A 19,644-nucleotide genomic window follows, 5' to 3' on the forward strand; every position below is an offset into this window, starting at 1 on the left:
TCTTAGTTACAAATACACACCCTGAGTGCTCTGAGATTTACGCAAGAACCTGGAATACAGCCGTGGGGTTTTGAACTGCTTTTTCAGTTATTATTAATTAGCAATTATTATTAATAAAATTCACTGTGTGAATAAAGTGTTGTCTTTCTAGTCTCTCTTGCAGTCTCTTTTATTTGGACTACAATATTGACATGGTTGTGAATAGTGAGGGATGCTGTTGCTACCACAGTCACAAAAATTTGTATTATGGAAAGACAGATGGCAGCTTGTAAATATTAAGCAAGGGGTAAATTGCCGTCTTGATTTAATTTTGGTTTAGGTGATTTTAGCAGTAGGGAGGGAAAGCACTGACTGCAGAAAACAAATGTACTTCTAAATATTTTAAATTTCTAATGAGCTTCAGCTTCTCAACTGAATCTAAAATGAGTAAGCCTTTCACTGTACTCTAGATAATGAAGCTTGAAAACAGTATTTATTAGAAAAACACTGTGCTGATATAACCTTTTAGTGCATAACTAAAATACCCCCCCAATAGAAAATATCAGGTGATGCCAAAGTGCTGCCTTGAAGTTTCATTTGTTTTATTTACCTTTTTTTTAAAATATATGGACCTAACAAGTCCATAGGATCCACCCTTGCATTGGAGGGGAAAAAATGATTTTACGTTGGCCAGTTGCATGTGGCAGACTCTCTCCTGTATAATGATACAAGCTGGCTTTTGTGGTCAGCAGCTCCTAGGAAAAGGCTATGTCAGTGCACAGGGGAGATAGGCTGCCACGGGTGTGGAGATGGAAAAGGGTCTGGGGCCTTTTCATTCCTGGGAGCCTTTGCTTCTGTGGGAGAGAGGCTTGGCCAGTTCTGGGCATGTTGTAAATAAGGATTAGACAAATTACCTTTTGGTTCTGATTGACCTATCCAATATTCACTATATGCATAGTGAGGTTGTATGCATTAAACGGCTTGTAATACTCATTGTTTATATAATAAATAAATTTTCCAAGTAAATGTGTTTCTTCTTAACCCTAACCAATGGCTACAGAGAATGGTAATATGTCTACTGGCCTATAGTCTAGTTAAATCATCAGTTTGTTAACTGCTGTTTGCAATCTAAACCCTCCCTCTGGAATGGACTTCTTTAAAGCAAAATGAAATAAAATAAAGGTAAGTAAAAGTAAATAGATTTTCCTATTGAAAGTTATTACTTCAGGAATGAAGAAGATGGATATTGATCCACACCATCCTTTGCCATTACAGTCAGGTTCACATAGATAGCTCAGACACTTTATTTTAAGCAAACAGCCATTTTCTCTTCTGACTTGGATTCCAGTGAGAATTGAAAAAAGTAAAAGGTTTGTAAAAACATTTTTCTGTCCTTCTTACAGGGACAATTTATGTTGAAGTAACAGTTTCTGAGATACTTGCACCTGTTATTGATTTATTTCTTCTTTGTCATGAACAATCTCCTGTTTTATAATACAGTTACCCTTGTATACTGCCCTAAGGTAGTTATTCAGAAACAGTTTTACTACAAGAAAGTCCCAGGGGAGTTCAAAAGACATAAAGCATTCTGAATAAAGGAATGGCTGTTTGTTAATACATTGGGTTTTGCATTTTATATGGCTTATATCAATAAGGGTAGTTTGTTTCCAACAGTAGTAGAGAGTATAGCATGATCTGCAATCGTCATAACCCTGCAATGATGTGGGGAAACCATAAGGCCCCTTGCCAGAGAAAGCTTGCAAAATGACCTTGGGAGTCCATGGAGTGGAAAACACTTAAAAAGCCATAAACAAACCAATTTATTTAATTTTTGAAAGTGAATAAAAGCAGTACATAGAAACTGTGTTATTATCTGAAATGTGTTCCTTTTAGAAAAAAGTACCTTGGGTCTGTAATACGAATGATTTGGAGGAAAATGTAGTGTGGAAACATAAGCATCTTTCACTTATTCATGTACATGTAGGCATGCACACACATGCACAATTGCTTGCTTGTTTTAATATAATATTTCCATTATTCCTCTACAGATTACTGTTTTATAGTTAGAGATTAATGTACGACCTCTGCCTGACTTCAACTGATTACGACAGAAGAATTCTTCTGTTTTTACTTTTTATCACATCTTCTGACATTTTAGTGAATAATACTTGACAGCTACGAACATCTGCAAAAGTTATTGTTATCATAACTTGAGCTCAACAGAGCTACTGTCACTGATGCTTAGGAGAGATTACATCGTAAAAAGGACAGGGAGTGCGATCACATTCTCTTTTTAAAAAAAAAAAATCTTGGTGGATTTACAGTAGGAACATTTTATTAAAGTACTTCATCAGGGAAGACATATGTTTCTCTTATGTTTAAAAAAGATAGGTGCTACACTTACATTTCTTGAGCATAAGTTTGCAGTCTAGCCAGACTGTTTGATGAAGCAGTTTTCTTTCATGTAGGATTTTTACACACATCATGGGATGACTAGTCTTATCTTTTTTTTCTTCTCTCTTGCACCCCTTCTCCCCTTTCCTTCTTTTTCTTCAGTCTTCTTTTAGTCTATTGAGCAAAGAGCTCCTTGTGGGTTTAGGGCCGCAAAGCAGTTTTAAATAGTACAGACTTGTGAGTTATTTATGTTAAAATAATTCCACTTTATTCTTCTGATTGCTTATTCAGTATGCACCCAAGGAAACCATTATATTAGAGTCTCGTTGAAGACAGCAATGGAGACAGCAAATGCAGTTAGTCATTTATGTGCATATTACAGTATAAATCAGAAAGATTAAGGGCAGTCATTTTTGGGAGCACAGCAATTTTGCAACCAAAAGCACTTAAATAATTACCTTTTTAAGCAACTTTTATTGACTATGCAGGAGGATAAAAAGTAATCTTACTTGTTTTAAATGGCATAAAGCAACCAAATGCCATTAGCAGAGTGTTACATTTCTTATTTCACTCAGATTGTTGAAGCTTACCAGCAAGAGATAAAAAATGTATAAATTCAGGAGCGCTGGCTAGCAATATCCCAAGCCATTGTCAGTGGACTCCTACTTTCCCCTGCCAAAATATGTGGAAGCATGCATGGATTGTGCTAGATTAGTACGAAGGGCTTGTTTCCGTGGCATTAGCCAGGTATCTTAGCAACAGGATCATACCAGATTCTCGCAGTGCTCTGTGGTGGTGCATGTAATATCCTGGACATAATCTGTCTTTTAATTTTCTTTGGATTGTAGTGATATTACAGATACATGTGTTCAGTTATAGATCTTTATTTAATAAGAAGAATGCTTTAGCTGAAGATTTGTACTATGTCAGAAGTGGGCAACTCACAATAATGTTACTGGAGGTTTAGCCCAGGTATAGCCTTGTCTCGCATTTCAGATTGACAGGAAAACTTACTCCCTTCATTAAGATGTGCCTCATAGTTCATATCTTTATGCTGTGGAGACGGGGATGCTGCCAGAATTCATAATAATGAGAACGTTATTTAATGTCAGATAGAATGCAAATTGCTTGTACAATTGAAATGTCATCTAAAACATGCCACCGTATGCAACACCACTTTATTATAAGTCACTGAGAGCAATATCTTAAATTTGGAATTGCACTAATCCTTCATCTGCTTTTGTTTACCTTTCATCTATAATAGAGATGTCGAATTTCCTTCAAACTGCATTTGCATGTTTTAACTGCTTACGCACACAGCTGAAGATGTGTGGGAGAAGTATGAACAAGAACTTGCTTTTGATTTTCTTCATCTTTTGCTTGTTTGTTCAAAGTAAATTAATAGGAAAAGATAGCTTCTGAATACAAGACAAAATGCCGTGTCAACCCTGTTTAGAAAATAAGCTGAAGCTCATGCAAGAAGATTTTGTGATTTAAAGTATGAATTGTAATACAAATTTGATTGTATTGATTAGATTATAATTGATTTTCTTGGTAATTTAGTCCCTTACTGTAGTTTGTTTCATATAATTGAAACAATAACTTCACAGGATTAATTTGCTTCACAGTAAGATGCCATTGAATGTATTTAAGATTTCTGGCATACTTTTCTTGGAAAAAGATATCCAGTACAATTACTTTCCAAATGCAATATATGTGTGGAAAATATAGTTAGTGTGCCAGGCGGGGCTGCACAACTTTATAAATAGTTGTTTTTGAAATAGTTGAGAAAAAGCCATGGCATCTTCCCTCTCCTGCTCTGCCCTGGCAGCCCTCTGTCCTGTGCTTCCATGTGAGTGCCTTTTGAATAGCAGGAGAGGCGAGATGGAAAATAGTGCCCTGCTTCCCTTTCTAAAGTGTATCTACTGGGGTGCCACTATGCTAGTCGACTGGACTTGCTGTTTGTGAGTGTGACAACTGCTTTTTCCATGGCAGTGCTTGGAGCCAGGAAGCCCCTTACTGAACACTCTGGAAATCTGATTTAAATGAACAAATCACCTGGCTGGAGTTGTTTGGAGGTGCTGAGCAGTCCTATAGCTGGCAGGTGGTGGGCAATGCCTTTGGATCAGAGCCAGCTGCACCCTTTGTCAGGGAAGAAAGAAGATGCCAGGGGCTGGCGGTTGGGTTTGGGAGCTGCAGATTGGCCAGGTGTGCTAAGAGTTTGTGCTTTTGTCTTATTTAGTCTAAGACTAAGAAACATTAGAAAAGTTGTTCCAAAAGTGTTCACCTTGAAGAAAAATAAAAGCTCTTTAAAGCTGAAAATCTGTTCTTTTAGGAGGTACTTCTTGCCAGAATTGTGCAATATTACTTAAAGGCACACTCATTTTCCTGGACAAAAGAGATAACATGTATAAGGCAGGGAATAATGTTTTCTCTGGCTGGAGGTTCATCTTCAATGTCCAAACTCATTGTGGCAAAATTTATTCTGCTGTATCCATGTGCTCTACTTCAGAACCAGATATCATTATGAGGATGCGCCTGTCAGTTCACAAGGAATTTCATTTTATTGAACTAATTCTTTTTAGAAATTGTCTGGGTTTTTTTTCATTCAACAAGTGGTATAATGCCATGCTCATCTCTGGGGTGTCAGTCCTTGCTCCTGACTCCTTTCTGTTCCTTTTCCTTAAGTCGGACATTGGCTGAAACAATTATGAATAGACAACAAGCAGCCTTTAGGTGTAGAAAAGGAAGAAATTGTTTGCATTTGCTGTGTAATTAATTTGTCTGGCACATTTCCCACTGTGTTTTTTTTGCCCCCCGTTTTCCAATTAAGAAAAAAAAAATGGGCAATTTTTTGAGTGGGAAACATGATGTCCAAAAAAATCTGTGCCTGGGATACAAAGATCACTTTGTGCAGTAGCATTTCTTACAGAGAGCAAACAGATTGTCTGCAGTTTTGTTTCAAGTGGAATAAGAATATTCAAGTATTGCTGGGTACTTGGTAAGGCTTGTCTGACGTCTTAAATGCGTGTGGGACCACTTCTCCTGGTTGGAAGTGCTCAGTTGCATATGCTGCTGTCAGGAGATTTACAAATTACAGGTCCATGCCTTTTTCTTTGTGCTTCAAAGTTCTTGGAAGATAAGTCCAGTGCTTAAAATGTTGGTAGAACAAAGCTCTATCATCATCTAAAAGGAGCAACAGCATGAAGTCTTGAAAAGATGACCTAATGGCCCAAAGTATCCCAAAGTAACATTCACAAAGCATCTCAGAAAGGACATATGTGCCGTAATCTGAGGTATTCTGCTTTAATGGGGGTACAGGAGGCTAGATACGCATGTTTTTGGTTATTTGGGTTTGGTTTTTTTTTTTCCATTTATATATATAAGATGTTTAATTTTCAAACAGAGCTTGTGATCTTATTAAGAAATAAGTCGTACCTTTGTTATTTAACTGTTTCATGTATTTCTGACCATGCTGAATACAGCTGTGTTTCTTTACTAAAGAAGCTAGGTAGGTGAAAAAATTGTATTCATTCACAGAGCTTCAAGCTTGTTTGGGGGTTTTTAGTTGACTTAAAGTTTTTTCTGTTACAGTTTTTTCTCTTTGCTGTTGCAAATCTTCCATAAACTATTCCAAAAGTATGAAAGACTGTCTTTGCTTTCCCTGTCTGTTATGGAGGCATCACTACTGCAGTGCCCTTTCACGTAAGTGTAGTTACAAACCCAAACTGACTCTTTATTTAAATCCTAATTGTATTTGTGGCCTAGAGCTGTCAGCCAGTCTTACTCTCCTATGCTAGACTCTGAGCAAACATATAAGCTAATGATGGCCTCTGCTCTGAAGAGCTTAAAATCTTTAAAAGACAAGACCTCCCAGATAGATAAGACAAATAAATGGGCCAGGTAACAAAACTCAAGTACACGTGTGCCTTCTCTGCTTTTCATCTCCAATTTTGTGTTTTTTTTGTTTGGGGTTTTTTTTCCACTATAAATAGGAAGGATGCTCAGGGCTGTCTGTCCTTGAATAAATTCATACCCACAGATTTGATAATGAATTAGTATCTTTATTGCTTTCCTTAGCCACTTTTCATAGGGAACTGACTGAACAATTCAATTATATGGATTGTTTGGTACCTGTTTTTAGGAGGACTGTGTTAATTTACTGACTTTGACAATATCTTTATTTATTTGCTTGGAGTCCTTATAAATATTTCTGTCTTTCTTCATTGATCTCTCTTAATCTCTATCATAAGCCTCATTTTTTTTCCTTGGTTTTTAAAGTAACTTAATTTCTTTATCAAATTTGATTTCTTCCTTCAAAGTTAGATTCATAGATGTTGGTCCACGTTATTTTAGGCTGAGTTACTCTTGTATTTGATAACTCTCAGGGAAAGTTATCGAAGAAATGTTTGACAAATGAAAATGATTATGTGTGCCTGCAGCACAGATGCTAATATCCTTTTCAGCTGATACCTAGAGTGAACTCAACACCCTAGTCTGAGACACTTCAAGGCTGAAATGTGACAAGTTTAACAAAACTGAAAGACTCTATAAAATAATTTGGAATATGAAGAGAAAAATACTGTATCTGTAAAAATGTATGAGCAAATTAACTTCTGAAAAATGCATTTTTGGAGCCCTCCGTTGCCTTTTTTTTCAGGGTTCTTTTTTAGATTTTTGTTTACCACATACTAAGGGCTTGGGATTTCTGGATAATATCAGAAGACATATAAGTAACCTTCTGAATACAGTGAGGTGTAGGGAAAAATGTTTTTTAATTGAATTCAGAGTTAATTTCAGAATGATATGCCTACTCCCAGGCTGCAGGGAAGAAATAAATAATTTTTAATTTCCTATTTTTAAATTTAGTTCTGTTAATCATCACCTTCGCATTTCAGAACCCTATATTTGGTATTATCACAGAAATCGTGGATCTCTTGATTTACAATCAAATAACTGATTTCTGCAATTATATTCTTTAAGTTCATTAGTCATTTTTGAAGTATCCATTGTATTCTTATAGAGGGAAAATAGTATACTTTATATTTGAGTACAAAGAATTTTCATGCAAATATAATTAATTTCTTTGGTATAATCCCTTCAAGGCACATAGAGCTGATCTTAATTTTTATTGGTCATTTTATTATATATTTTTTTTTAATGTAAGTTACCCAATGATATGTTAATGTTGGCATGCAGCATGTTAGCTCCTTCCAGGGAAAGAAACAGATTAATTGCAGGAGACTTGGCTCTTGTGTCTTGACAGCACTTTGGGTGGGGTTTAAGAAGGCAGAAAGACCTTAAATGGTAATAAATTGGCTTTTAGGTGGAAGTTGAGTCAAATGTTTAGACTTAGCCTTAGCTTCCTCAGAAGCACAGAGGACTTGATTAGTGAGAATGGAGGGACTAGGGACTAGGAAGCTTTTGATCTCTCATTCTCCACCAAATTTCTTTTGCCTAAACCCCAGTTAAGAGGGAGAGAATAGAGGTACACTGGAATTCTACTTTTAGGTCCATATTTGTTACAGGGTTTCATTTGAAAATTTGTCTGTATGAAGTCTGTAGGAGTTGGCATACACTTTTTTCATCAGATGCATCATTATGTTTAATGGTTTTAAGGCTTTTGTTAGCTATATCTGATCTTCCCAGTTAAGTTCCATCACCTGTTGCTGTATTAACTGGACTAACAACAAATGTGGGGTGTTTGTGTTTTTTTTTTCCTCACATATATTAAATAATTTCTGAATTGTGAGATCTTTTAATACTGGCTTATAGAAATGACCAAAACACAGGTATCACTAAATACTTTAATCTGACTTACTCTTGATCACGAGTTGAGCTGTCACAAAATGCATGCAGAGATTCAGCCTACAGAAACAGCTTTGCCCTTTCCTGGGAAATGTAGTGATCCTCATGATCTATGGGGCCATGGGGTAGAGCAGGTAACTAATTTTGTCATATGCCTAATCCTGAACTGGTTCCATCAAACTAGGCTTAGCATCCCTGTGCATGAAGCTTACTTTCTTTATCTGAACTATGTGCAAATAAGAAGTACTACATTTATTTGTTCAACACTTTGATAACTCAGATTGTTAAATAGTGGCTCTTTTGAAAATATTTTCTTATTTTGAAGAAGATGCTTTTACATGTTGAGACTGGTAATAAAATAACTGAAGCCATTTTTTTTGACACATTGGAGTCAGTGAATATCATCAGAAAGTAATACTACTACCAGCGTCTTTTGGACTTTGTAAATCAATGTTCATTTTTCCCAAATACTGTTCAACAAATACCAACCCCAGAAGAGATGACCCTTTTAATTCCTTAGTATAGGCTACAGTTTGGTTTGATTTACGGAAGACCAGTAGTCTATTTATAAAAGATGTATCTGCAAGATGCACTTTATGAGAAACTTGGCTTTTGGGACACATTAATTCTAAGTGCAGATGCAACTTTCATGTTTTATAATATAACCCTGACAGCTGTAATTTCAGATTAAAGATTTTTCATTCACATTCCCATCCTGATTGCTCTGCATGGTCCTTATATTACCTTATTGTCAATAGCAAGTGTTCATCCTATTGGGAGTCATTTAATAACCAGCTGCCATTTAAAGTGTAGACAGAACATTTGTCTCAGCCAGCTCATCTCAAGTGTAGTTTCTCTGCATGGGGAGCTGGGACTTCTTCAAGAAAAACAACAGCTGGACCTCACTATTGTTCCATGCCTTTTCTTTTGTAGTGGCAAGTTAAAACAAACATGTATACTCTTTGCGAATTTTCTGAACATATTTGCGGCACTGGTTTTGTTTTTATTCATTTTTAAAGAACAAAGTATCCTCCTTAGGACAAATGCTTTTGTCCTTCTTATGCCACTCACATCTGCAGTGCTTATTTTGTGGTATTTAAAGCTGTTTGCTGAAAGTTAAGCAACAGCAAGGTTATAGGTTTTGCACCACTCCGCAGTACCTCTGCCTTTCTACATGTCATTATCTCTGCTATATCAAGCGACCTTGCTTGCAAAGTAATTTAAACGAATTTTAAAACAACAGTTTTAGGGTGTCAGTTTACTTCCAGCTCTGATTTTCTAAACAAAATTATTGAGAAATAAGTATAACTGGTCTATATGAAAATTAATTCATGATTGGTAAAGATTTTTTTTAGAAGTTACCTTTTAAATTTCCTTAACTTGACAGCTGGGGATTATCCTTTGTGGCAGTGATCTGTAACAAAAACAGGGGGGAGGGAAGGTTTCAGAAAAAAATTGACTCTTTCATGGCTAATTAAACTGGAATACAAATCAATCAGCAGAAATAGCTGATGAATTTATTATGTCTGTGCAATCTTACTGTATCCTAATGTGTTTGATGTTCACTAAAATTACTATTCCCATCATCTTATAGGGTAATCGTTTACCTTAAGCTTTACCTTTATCTATAATATTGATCTGAGACGCTCAGGCAAGTAATGGAAGTTTGGGTTTATATAAGTGTGCAGGGTATAAACACTAGAGCCATGACAACTTGGAAAACCTGGCCTGGTGATTAAACCCTTTATTTTTCTTTTCAGATCAAGTTCTCTAAGTCCCCCAGGCTTGTAAGCCTACAGGTTAGCTTAATTAAGTTAATGGAAGGGTGGATGAAGAGGTGTAACCACAGAGAAGCTCTTCCAATCCAGTTTCTATAAACATTTTACCATGTAACATTTGTCCATTTATCATTGTATCACTGCATCTTAAACTGCTTCTGCTGGTGTACTCACACACACAAGGTTTTGAGTGTATTATAAATGTTATTTGGAAAAGCATCCAGCAGCCAGGGATTATAGACAGAAATATATACCACTATGTTGACACATTTTGAAAATTAGTTTTTAAATTTGGATGCTTTTGCTCAGTTATTTTCAGACATCTGAATGCTGTGGTCATGTAGTTGCTGACATGTAATTTGTTGTTTGATTAAACATTGAAACAAACATCCCCCCCAGTCTTTTGGAAATTAAGGATTCTTTTGAAGTGATGAGAGGGGCTCATCTGAAGTGTTACAAACATGCCTGGCAGTTGATTCAGAGCTTTTAGGTATTTCAGAAGAAATTGATGCAAGTATTGCATAGAAAAAATGTTGAATTAGGCTATGAAGAACTTCCTCAATGTACTGGTAAGATAAATATGACACATGATGGGTATCTTGCGCAAATTATTTGCTGATTCTTCTGAAAAATGACAAACGGAATGCACAGCTTTGTTTCCATTGCCTTGTTTCCCTTACATTTTCCCATGTACTTAGCCACTCTAGTGATTACTTCAGTAGTTATCCTTCAGCTACCATTTTACAGCTTGCAACCCCGCAAGATAAGAAACTCAATTCTCCCCATGAACTTAAGCTCAAGGTAATATCTGCCAAGCTACTAAGACTTTCCTTTTGATTCAGTCCTTGCTTCCAAGTAAACCAGCAACAATCAGAACGATGTCCGTTATGTGTTGCTCAAGCAAAGAATGAGATCAGCTGCTTGCAGTGCACGTCTTTGAACTACAGATATGTATGAATAATAAATTATATTGTCTTTGTTAATAAAGGGTCAGAAGCGAATCCAGTCTTCAAACAGAGCAGTCTCTAGGCTGTATGCAAAATGTGCATGGAGGAGGAATCAATTGTTTCCCCTTGGTGTCTTGGAGAGGAGCAGTCACCCTGATGTGCAGTAAGCTGGAAACAACACACAGGGTGGATTTCAAAGTTTTTTGGATCTTTTCCCTAAACCTTTCCCAACATCTTGCTCTTTTTTTGTAAGCTGTAGCGTTCACTCAAATCCCTTCCACTGTCTGCCAATTCTGGAAGAAAAACTTGGTGATTTCAGTGCACTTAGTACGTGTTACAGCAAAGTGGTGAAGGGCTGGAGAACAATACTGAGCATCTGAATTAAGCTGGGTAATGGTTAGTTAATAAAGGTTAGCACTCACCCTTGATAATCCCATGTAAAATGCTGTATATTGTTCATCATGTTACTTGCTTTTGAAATGTAGTGATTTTGATTGAAGGCTTGTTAACAAAAACAACGGCAAAAAATCTTAAATTACTGTAAGCTTTTAACAATTGCATTTTCAGCATTGTTGTTTTCTTTTTTTTAAAGAGAAGAAAAGACCCAGAACTCCTCTGAATGCAAACCCTGAACTTTCAGATGGGCCTGAAACAGAAGGGGTAAAAGCCTCCTTAGAATTTCCTGTGCAGCCCTCCTCTAGCAGTGCTCTAGTATTTACTGTAAACAAACTATACTGTCCTCTGGAGGCTAATGGGGCCGTTGATTGGTGTTTGCTCATCACAGCAGGGTCTGGTGTGTGATATCTGGTGCTCCTGTGTATTGATGAGTGTGGGCTGCTGGTGGGAGGTATAGCCTGGCAGAGGATGGGGAGGGGTGTGTGGGGGGCATTTTCGCTCTTTGTGGCTGGGTGGAGTGAGAGACTTTGTTTATTTAGCATTCTTAGCAAGTTTTTCACGACCCTTGCAAAGTCTACTAAAGTAGAACTTGCTGTATTCCCATGGATCTTTGTAGAAGTATCTAGCTGTTGAAAGACCAGACAAGATAGTTGCATGCTTACTTAAAATAACCTTCATGCATCTGATCAAACATTTACCCTTATCTGAAACAGCTTAGGACCTCCATAGAGGCTTATTAAGCAGGTAGCAATTTAGAGTATGTCCTTGTCATACAGTTGTGTGTAATAGTTTGTTTATATTCTCTTAAACAATAATGCAAAGACAGAAAAGCTTGCCTGACATTAGGGACTTGCATCAGGTTTAGCTTCCTAAGACCGCCATTTTTTTTCAAAGGTGCTATTGAATTGTTATTTAAGTTACTATCGCACATTCAGCAGTCAGAAAATTAGGATCATATTTACAGATGTGTGTATCTAAATACAAGCAGCAAAGCAGAAAATTTTGGCTAATAAGAAAGGACACAGAAAGATGACAAATAGTATTTTTCATCTCAGTCTGCTTATAAATCCTTCTGACTTTTTTTAATTTGATAGTGTGTTGTGCTATTGATGGAAAGACATAGTGGGTTGTTTCAACAGGCTTTTTTTAGAAAGTAGTATCTGGATCAAGAGGGAGCTCAGTTGAAACCATTTGAAGCAAGGTAGGTAGGAGCATCTTAGACTTACTGAGAAATATTTTTTTAGAAAATGTTATTGAATCATAAGGTTTCCTTGTTATTTTGATCACAGCAAAGGTTTCAGTAGCAGGTGAATATTTGTAGTTCTCCTCCTCTCAAATTCTTTTCTACTTGTAATTGTAATTATTAAAAAAACCAGTTTTGTTCTTCTCTCATAGCCACTTATTTTCATGTTACGTGGCTGAGAGCCCTAGCTGTATCAGCATGTAAGCTGGAGAACACGTAAATTCTTTTCCTTTCCCCAATTCTAACCACTGTTGAGAAGCTACACCAGCGCAAAAAACTGCCACCTAAAGCTAGGCTAAGCTCAAGGCTCATGCGCCACCATCCCGTTTATCCTTTGAGAGTGCATTGCAAAGTCGAAGCATCTGAAGTCAACAGCCAGATTTGGATCAAACTGATAATGTCAAGAAGAAGAAGCCTTAATAAACACCTTTTCTCTGTTCTGATGTTATGTTACTAAAACTTCTTTTTGCCTCATTCAGTTGTATTCATTATGCAGTCTAAATTTTTTTAAGATATAACAGTGTATCTTAAACCATGAACTGATATCTAGGAAGCAGCATTAAGTTGAGGGTCTGCAGGAGACAGTTTAGTCCAGGTCTCTTTTTATGTCAAGAGATGTGAAAGAGCACAATTAAGCTTCTCATTTATGATCCCTTCTGAGCAGGTAAACATGTTCGAGAGCACTGAAGACCCATTAGAAAGAGTCACTGAAGGATTATATGTTGCTGTGAAGATCATCATAATGCATTTCTAAATACAAGACACAGGCTCCTTTTTATTTAGGCGCTTTAAAAATAATTAAAAAATAATTAATTTTATGTTAATGTTAAGAGAACATATAAAATCTTGTAACAATAACAATGAAATGAAATAATGAAATGAAAGAAATGAAAGAAATGAAGTGAAAAAAGACACTGTAGGAAGCAGGGTCTTCTCTTGGCAATGTTCTCTCTGTAGCATCCTTTTAGGATGATGTACATTATTCTTTGAGGTTGGCTAAGGCTGAATCTGTTGCAGTGTCTCCAAAAGGGAAAGCTTGTATCCCTCCTTCCACTGTCTCCCCTCTGATGTTCTTGTAGCCCTCCCCCTCTCAGGGGAACTTGATCTGATTCAACTCACTAAACTGGCAGAAAAGTAGTCCCACCAAAAAGTGTCTGTATGCTTTTGCAGGGGGTATGAGCTGAATTGGTTCAGCAGAGACATGCTCCTACTGGCACATGGGAATTGTCAGGTCAAGCATAGAAGAGGAATGGTAGTTGAAAGTAAGAAGGAAGATCTTCCTGTACTGGTGTCTGCAAGGTATTATGTTGTTTATAACGTGTAATTTCATTCTGAGTTAACATGCTGTTTGTAGGGCTGCTCTGTGAACAAGATGATGAATGTAGGGGTAAACTAGCTTTGCTGCCAAAAGAGGCGTTCTTGGAAATGCACTCTTGGACTAGAATCTCTTTCAGCTGCTCAGTTTTCCAACTTCCTGCATTTGGTTACACTGGCTATTCAGTTTTTATACATTTAATGTGAATTTCTCTCTTTTCTCTTGATGGACCCAGCAGGAAGTGAAGAGCTATAAAGAGCTAAGAAATGAAAAGAGTATTTTGGCTGATTTGACATGATATGTAAAACTGAAAATAGCTTCTATAATATTCTTATAGGCCTTATTTAGATTTCAGGTTAATGGTAGTGCTTTATTTCTTCCTTAGAAGGAAAAGGAATTGACAGATTGTAATAAGGAAGGATCCAGTAGCTTTACCTTGGCTGAATATGACTCATCGATAGATCAGATCAAACAAATATGACCAAATTCTCAAATTTAATGATCACTGTTTATGTAAGTGGGACTGATGTATAAATAAGGGAGAATCTTTCTAGCATCTGATAGTGCCTTACCTGTTGCTGAATGATAGCGGACCTTCTCCAATGTTTGTGAGTATGGTATTTCACCCCCTAGAGGCCAGTTTACTGAATGTGAATGTAAGTTTCACACACAGCCCTCCCCTTTCTTCCACCTGAGGTAACCTCTTTCTTATTTAGTCTCATGTTACAGAATGCTTCAGTAGCTGTTGTTCAGAGATGCATTAACTTTATATACTTTCAGAGACTCTAAATAATTGGTTTTATTTAAACAATGTGAAGATGTTTATGTTTTCAAACATGAAATGCTGAGGAACTGTCTTTTTCATCAAAGAACATGAAATTTGTTGAAATTAAAAATAATATAATTGGGGGAGGAATCTTGAATATATTTTTTATTCAAATATTTTGGGAAATTTTCTTCAAAGGTTAAAATAAAATTGCATACATTCAGTAATGGTCTGGGTTTAGCAGAAAATGTGACGGGAAATTGAAACAAAAATGAATCAGTGATGATTACAGGGAGTTTGATGACCATCCAGACTCAAATATTGCCCCTTCTTTCTTCATATTAGTCGCCCACCTTAATGACTGGATGCTTCTTCCTTTGCTTTAGTGGGACATTCACAACTGCCTGAACTGCTTTTCCAGGACACTTTTTGGCCTAACTGCCCTGTCAGTTACAATTAAAAGCGTTAATATGACAGTCAAAGGTCATAAATTGCTTGTGGCTAGTGTTCACTGCTTGTCTCCCACAATGGCAACCAGGAAATTGCTCTGTCAGTTACAATTAGAGGTGTTAATATGGTGGCTAAGGGTTAAAATGCTTCAGTAGAAGGAAGGAGTTGCAGAAGACATTTGGTTTACATTAAGTGACGGTTCAGGAAAAGTTTGCTTAAATGGGATGGTCGCTTAATCGGGATATATTTCAAGCTGAGTAAGAGCCCTGATGAAGATTTCTACTGCATTGCTTTGGCAATACTAAGTGCTGGAATTATGCCCTTTTGGAGGCTTTCTGAGGCTTACTTAAATGCCACACTGGGAAAAAAAAATTTAATAGGTCCCATAATTTCTCTTGAAATATTTGTAGAGATGCAGTTCTGATGCAGGAAGAAAGACTGAAGAAAAATGCAACTACTATTTAGCATGAAATTTCAGTTTGACTAACTGAAACATGTGCACACAAACTTCATGTGAGCAGGGTACTGAATTTCTCTTTCTCCTTTGCAGGTGTGGGGTTGTTGTTTTGTTTGTTTGTTTGGTTTGGTTTGGTTTGGTTTTTTTGTGTGTGTGTTTTGTTTTGTTGTCGTTTTTTGTGGGGCTTTTTGTTTGGTTGGTTGAGTTTTTTCAGGATTTTGTTTAGGGTTCTCCCCCCCCTCCCCAAAAAAAAAACACCAAAATCCTGCTCTGATGTTATTTTCATTGACCTTGACAATGAAACTCACCTGGACTTCAGAAACAGCACATCAAACCCAAATTCTTCTGATACTATGCTTTTCTCCCTATATCTGTTTCTTCAAAAAGAGTTTTTCCTACCAATTTCACTGTGGCCAGCTCCAAACATACAGATGAAATGAAGTAACTCAATCAGAATATCCATTCCTTTTAAATCCCTTAGATTTCAGAGACTAACTTGCTATTTGTGGGTGGTGGTGGTCCCTCAAAATGGTTTTGTTAGAGGTAAGAAAACACTATGATTGTTCTTGTATTTCTTTTGTGAGGTGATGATACTCAACTCCTGTGTATACAAAAGGTAAATTTCGTCGTATATTCACAAAACTGCTTAAGCAGCCAAACAGTTAACTCATGCTGAGCTCTGTTTGTGTATGCCTATAGACTAGGATTGGTGTAAAGCTAGTTCTGATGTGCTCACACAGATATGGCAGATATTCATGATCTTCAGGGACTGGAATCTCTTTAATATCACATATGGAGTAATTATAATCCTTGGATATACATAGCCTTCTTCTAAGAGCTTGTAGTCTCTTGTTCACTATTACCAAAGAAAGTCACGCTATTATACCAAGTGCATTACTGAAATAAACATTGGAGATCAATATCTACAGGAAACACTGATGATTACTGATACAATGAGCTCAATGAAAGACTGAGTGAGAATAATAGATGAGACCCATTCAAGCTGTTGAGTAAAAAAAAAATTAGTGTAAATGGTCCCTTGAATGAAGTCAGTAGATTAAAAAATCCTGAATTTTGCCCATTTTGATGAAGCTTATTGACCATGTAGAAAACTTCTTGTAGCTCAGCCAATGAAAGACAATCAAGAAAACTATCAGCAGAGAACATACATCAGACAAGATATTCTTTTTGTTATTCTACCTCTGCCCTTGGTTGGCTTTTTGTAATACTTGTGTTATAGAAAGAAAGCTGGATGTCCCAGATACGCCTGGCTGGCATAGGACCAGCTCTGCCTCTAGCAGAACTTGACCCCCCAATCTTTGATCATCCATCCTCAGAATAGAAAAAGACTACATCTCCCATGATGCAACAAGATTCCATAGGATACAACAGGTTAGAGGAGGTTCCAGTGCCATCTGGTAGGGCAGGCTGCCAAGCCACTCCGCCCTCTAACCTGCTGGTGCCAGGCTGGTGTTGTAGATGAGCATCTGTAGTGTATTTATCACCACAGGATCCATCACTGAAGGGAAGTGTAATTCCTCCCAGTGGTTAGCTGGAGAAACTGAGGCAGTGTTGCTTGAATGATAATAGATAGGACCTATAAGGATCAATGAATTGAGACTGAGGCTCAACTAACAGAACCCTGTTTAATGTGCACACTGTCTGTGCACATTTCCATACTACCAGATTGTTGAGGTCAGTTGAGGAGGACGATGACAGTGCTGCATTGCTCCCATGAATACAATTTTATTTGTTTGAAAAGAGTGGTCAAAACTTCATTCCAGTTAAGCAATCTCAGGTGGGAAGGATTTGGCTGGAGGTCTGGTTGTGCCTGTATACATCCTCACAGTTCAGATCCTGTTATACAACTATGTTTAATAACTCTGGTTAAAAAAGAACAGCAGCATCTTCTCTGTGTGAATTCACAGAAGTTTAAGACTAAACTTCTGTCAAGGAAACTGTTGTGGTTTAAACCCAGTCAGGTAACTTGTTCACTCACTCCCAGTGAGTGGTGCTGAGCTGACAACAGTCGAGGTCCGTGTCCGTCTCCCCCCCAGCCCCCCTGCACCGGGGCTCTCCCCTTCCCCGCTCCCGGAGGAACGGGGAGGAGGATCGAGAGAGTGCAACTCCTACGGGTTGAGACAAGAACAGTCCAGCAACAAATCACCACCGCTACTATCAGCTAAAACAATGATAAGGGAAAATAACAAGGGAAGAGAATACGATACCACCGGCCAAGAAAGCGAGTTCCACCCGGAAGCCCCTGTCCTTCTGGGTAACTCCCAGTTACCCCCCACCCCGGGCATGACGTGCTGTGGTATGGAATACCTCCCCGGCTAGCCCGGGTCAGGCGCCCCGCCTCTGCTTCCTCACAGCTTCCCCTCCTCCCTGGCAGAGCATGAGCCTCACAGAGTCCTTGGTCAGGGTAAACATCACTTAGCAACAACCGAAAACATCGGCTTCACCAACACTGTTCTCAAACTAGAAGTCAAAACACAGCACTGCACCAGTTAACACAAAGGAAAAACATGACTGCTACTGCTGAACCCAGGACATTATCCACCCCTTATTCCATACCATTCACGTCGTGCTCAGATCCCACATTTTCAATACACCATCGCTCTCCCACATATATACATCCATATACATACAGACCAAGAGGAAAAAATCATTTTCTTAGTGCATGGACCAACCCCTATAATGCTGCCGAGTCCATTCGGTCCATGATGTTCCAAGTTCATTCTCTGTTGGGATGATGGCTGGAGGGAAGTCAGGGCCAGTCGCTGGTGACCTGGAGACATCTAGTTGATGGGCTATAAAAGCATTACACAGCAGGCAACAGCATACAATTGAGTTCACTGGCTGTTTTCCCCTAAAATCAAATCCCCTTGAGGTATACATCGGACTTCCCCATCTTCCCGCATTACCCACCAAGTATATCCAGGTCCCTGAGCAAAAGCAATCCCACGAGTGGGTTTGCCTTTACCTGAAGCAGGAATAACCCAGACTGTCTTCCCCAGCAAATTCTTCATCTGCACCACAGGAACTTTGTCCCCCTCTACAATATGTAAAAGTTCTGACTGGGCTGGGCCGGCCCTGTTGGCAGATCCTCTGGTGTTGACCAACCAGGTGGCCTTTGGTAAGTGTGTATCCCAATGCTTGAAAGTTCCCCCACCCATCGCTCTCAGTGTAGTTTTTAACAGCCCATTGTACCGTTCAATTTTCCCAGAGGCTGGTGCATGGTAGGGGATGTGATATACCCACTCAATGCCATGCTCTTTGGCCCAAATATCTATAAGGTTATTCTGGAAATGAGTCCCATTGTCTGACTCAATTCTCTCTGGGGTGCCGTGTCGCCACAAAATCTGTTTCTCAAGGCCCAGGATAGTGTTCCGGGCAGTGGCATGGGAAACAGCGTATGTTTCCAGCCACCCGGTGGTTGCTTCCACCATGGTAAGCACATGGCGCTTGCCTTGGCGGGTTGGTGGCAGTGTGATATAGTCAATCTGCCAGGCCTCCCCATATTTATACTTCAACCATCGTCCTCCATACCAAAGAGGCTTTAACCGCTTGGCTTGTTTAATTGCAGCACATGTTTCACACTCATGAATAACCTGGGCAATAGTGTCCATTGTTAAGTCCACCCCTCGGTCACGGGCCCATCTATATGTTGCATCTCTGCCCTGATGGCCTGAAGTGTCATGGGCCCACCGGGCCAAAAATAATTCACCTTTATGTTGCCAATCTAAGTCCATCTGAGCCACTTCAATCTTAGCCGCTTTATCCACTTGTTGGTTGTTCTGGTGTTCCTCAGTGGCCTGACTCTTGGGTACATGGGCATGTACATGACGTACCTTCACCACCAGGTTCTGCACCCTGGCAGCAATATCTTTCCACAGTGCAGCAGCCCAGATGGGTTTACCTCTGCGTTGCCAGTTGCTCTGCTTCCATTGCTTCAACCACCCCCACAGGGCATTTGCCACCATCCATGAGTCAGTATAGAGATAAAGTACTGGCCACTTTTCTCGTTCAGCAATGTCCAGGGCCAGCTGGATGGCTTTCACCTCGGCAAATTGACTCGATTCACCCTCTCCTTCAGCAGTTTCTGCAA

This window comes from Pezoporus flaviventris, unplaced genomic scaffold, assembly GCF_033815535.1.
Source record: "Pezoporus flaviventris isolate CSIRO_AGI_PZ_B2104156 unplaced genomic scaffold, CSIRO_AGI_Pfla_v1 ptg000002l, whole genome shotgun sequence".
Lineage (NCBI taxonomy): Eukaryota > Metazoa > Chordata > Aves > Psittaciformes > Psittacidae > Pezoporus > Pezoporus flaviventris.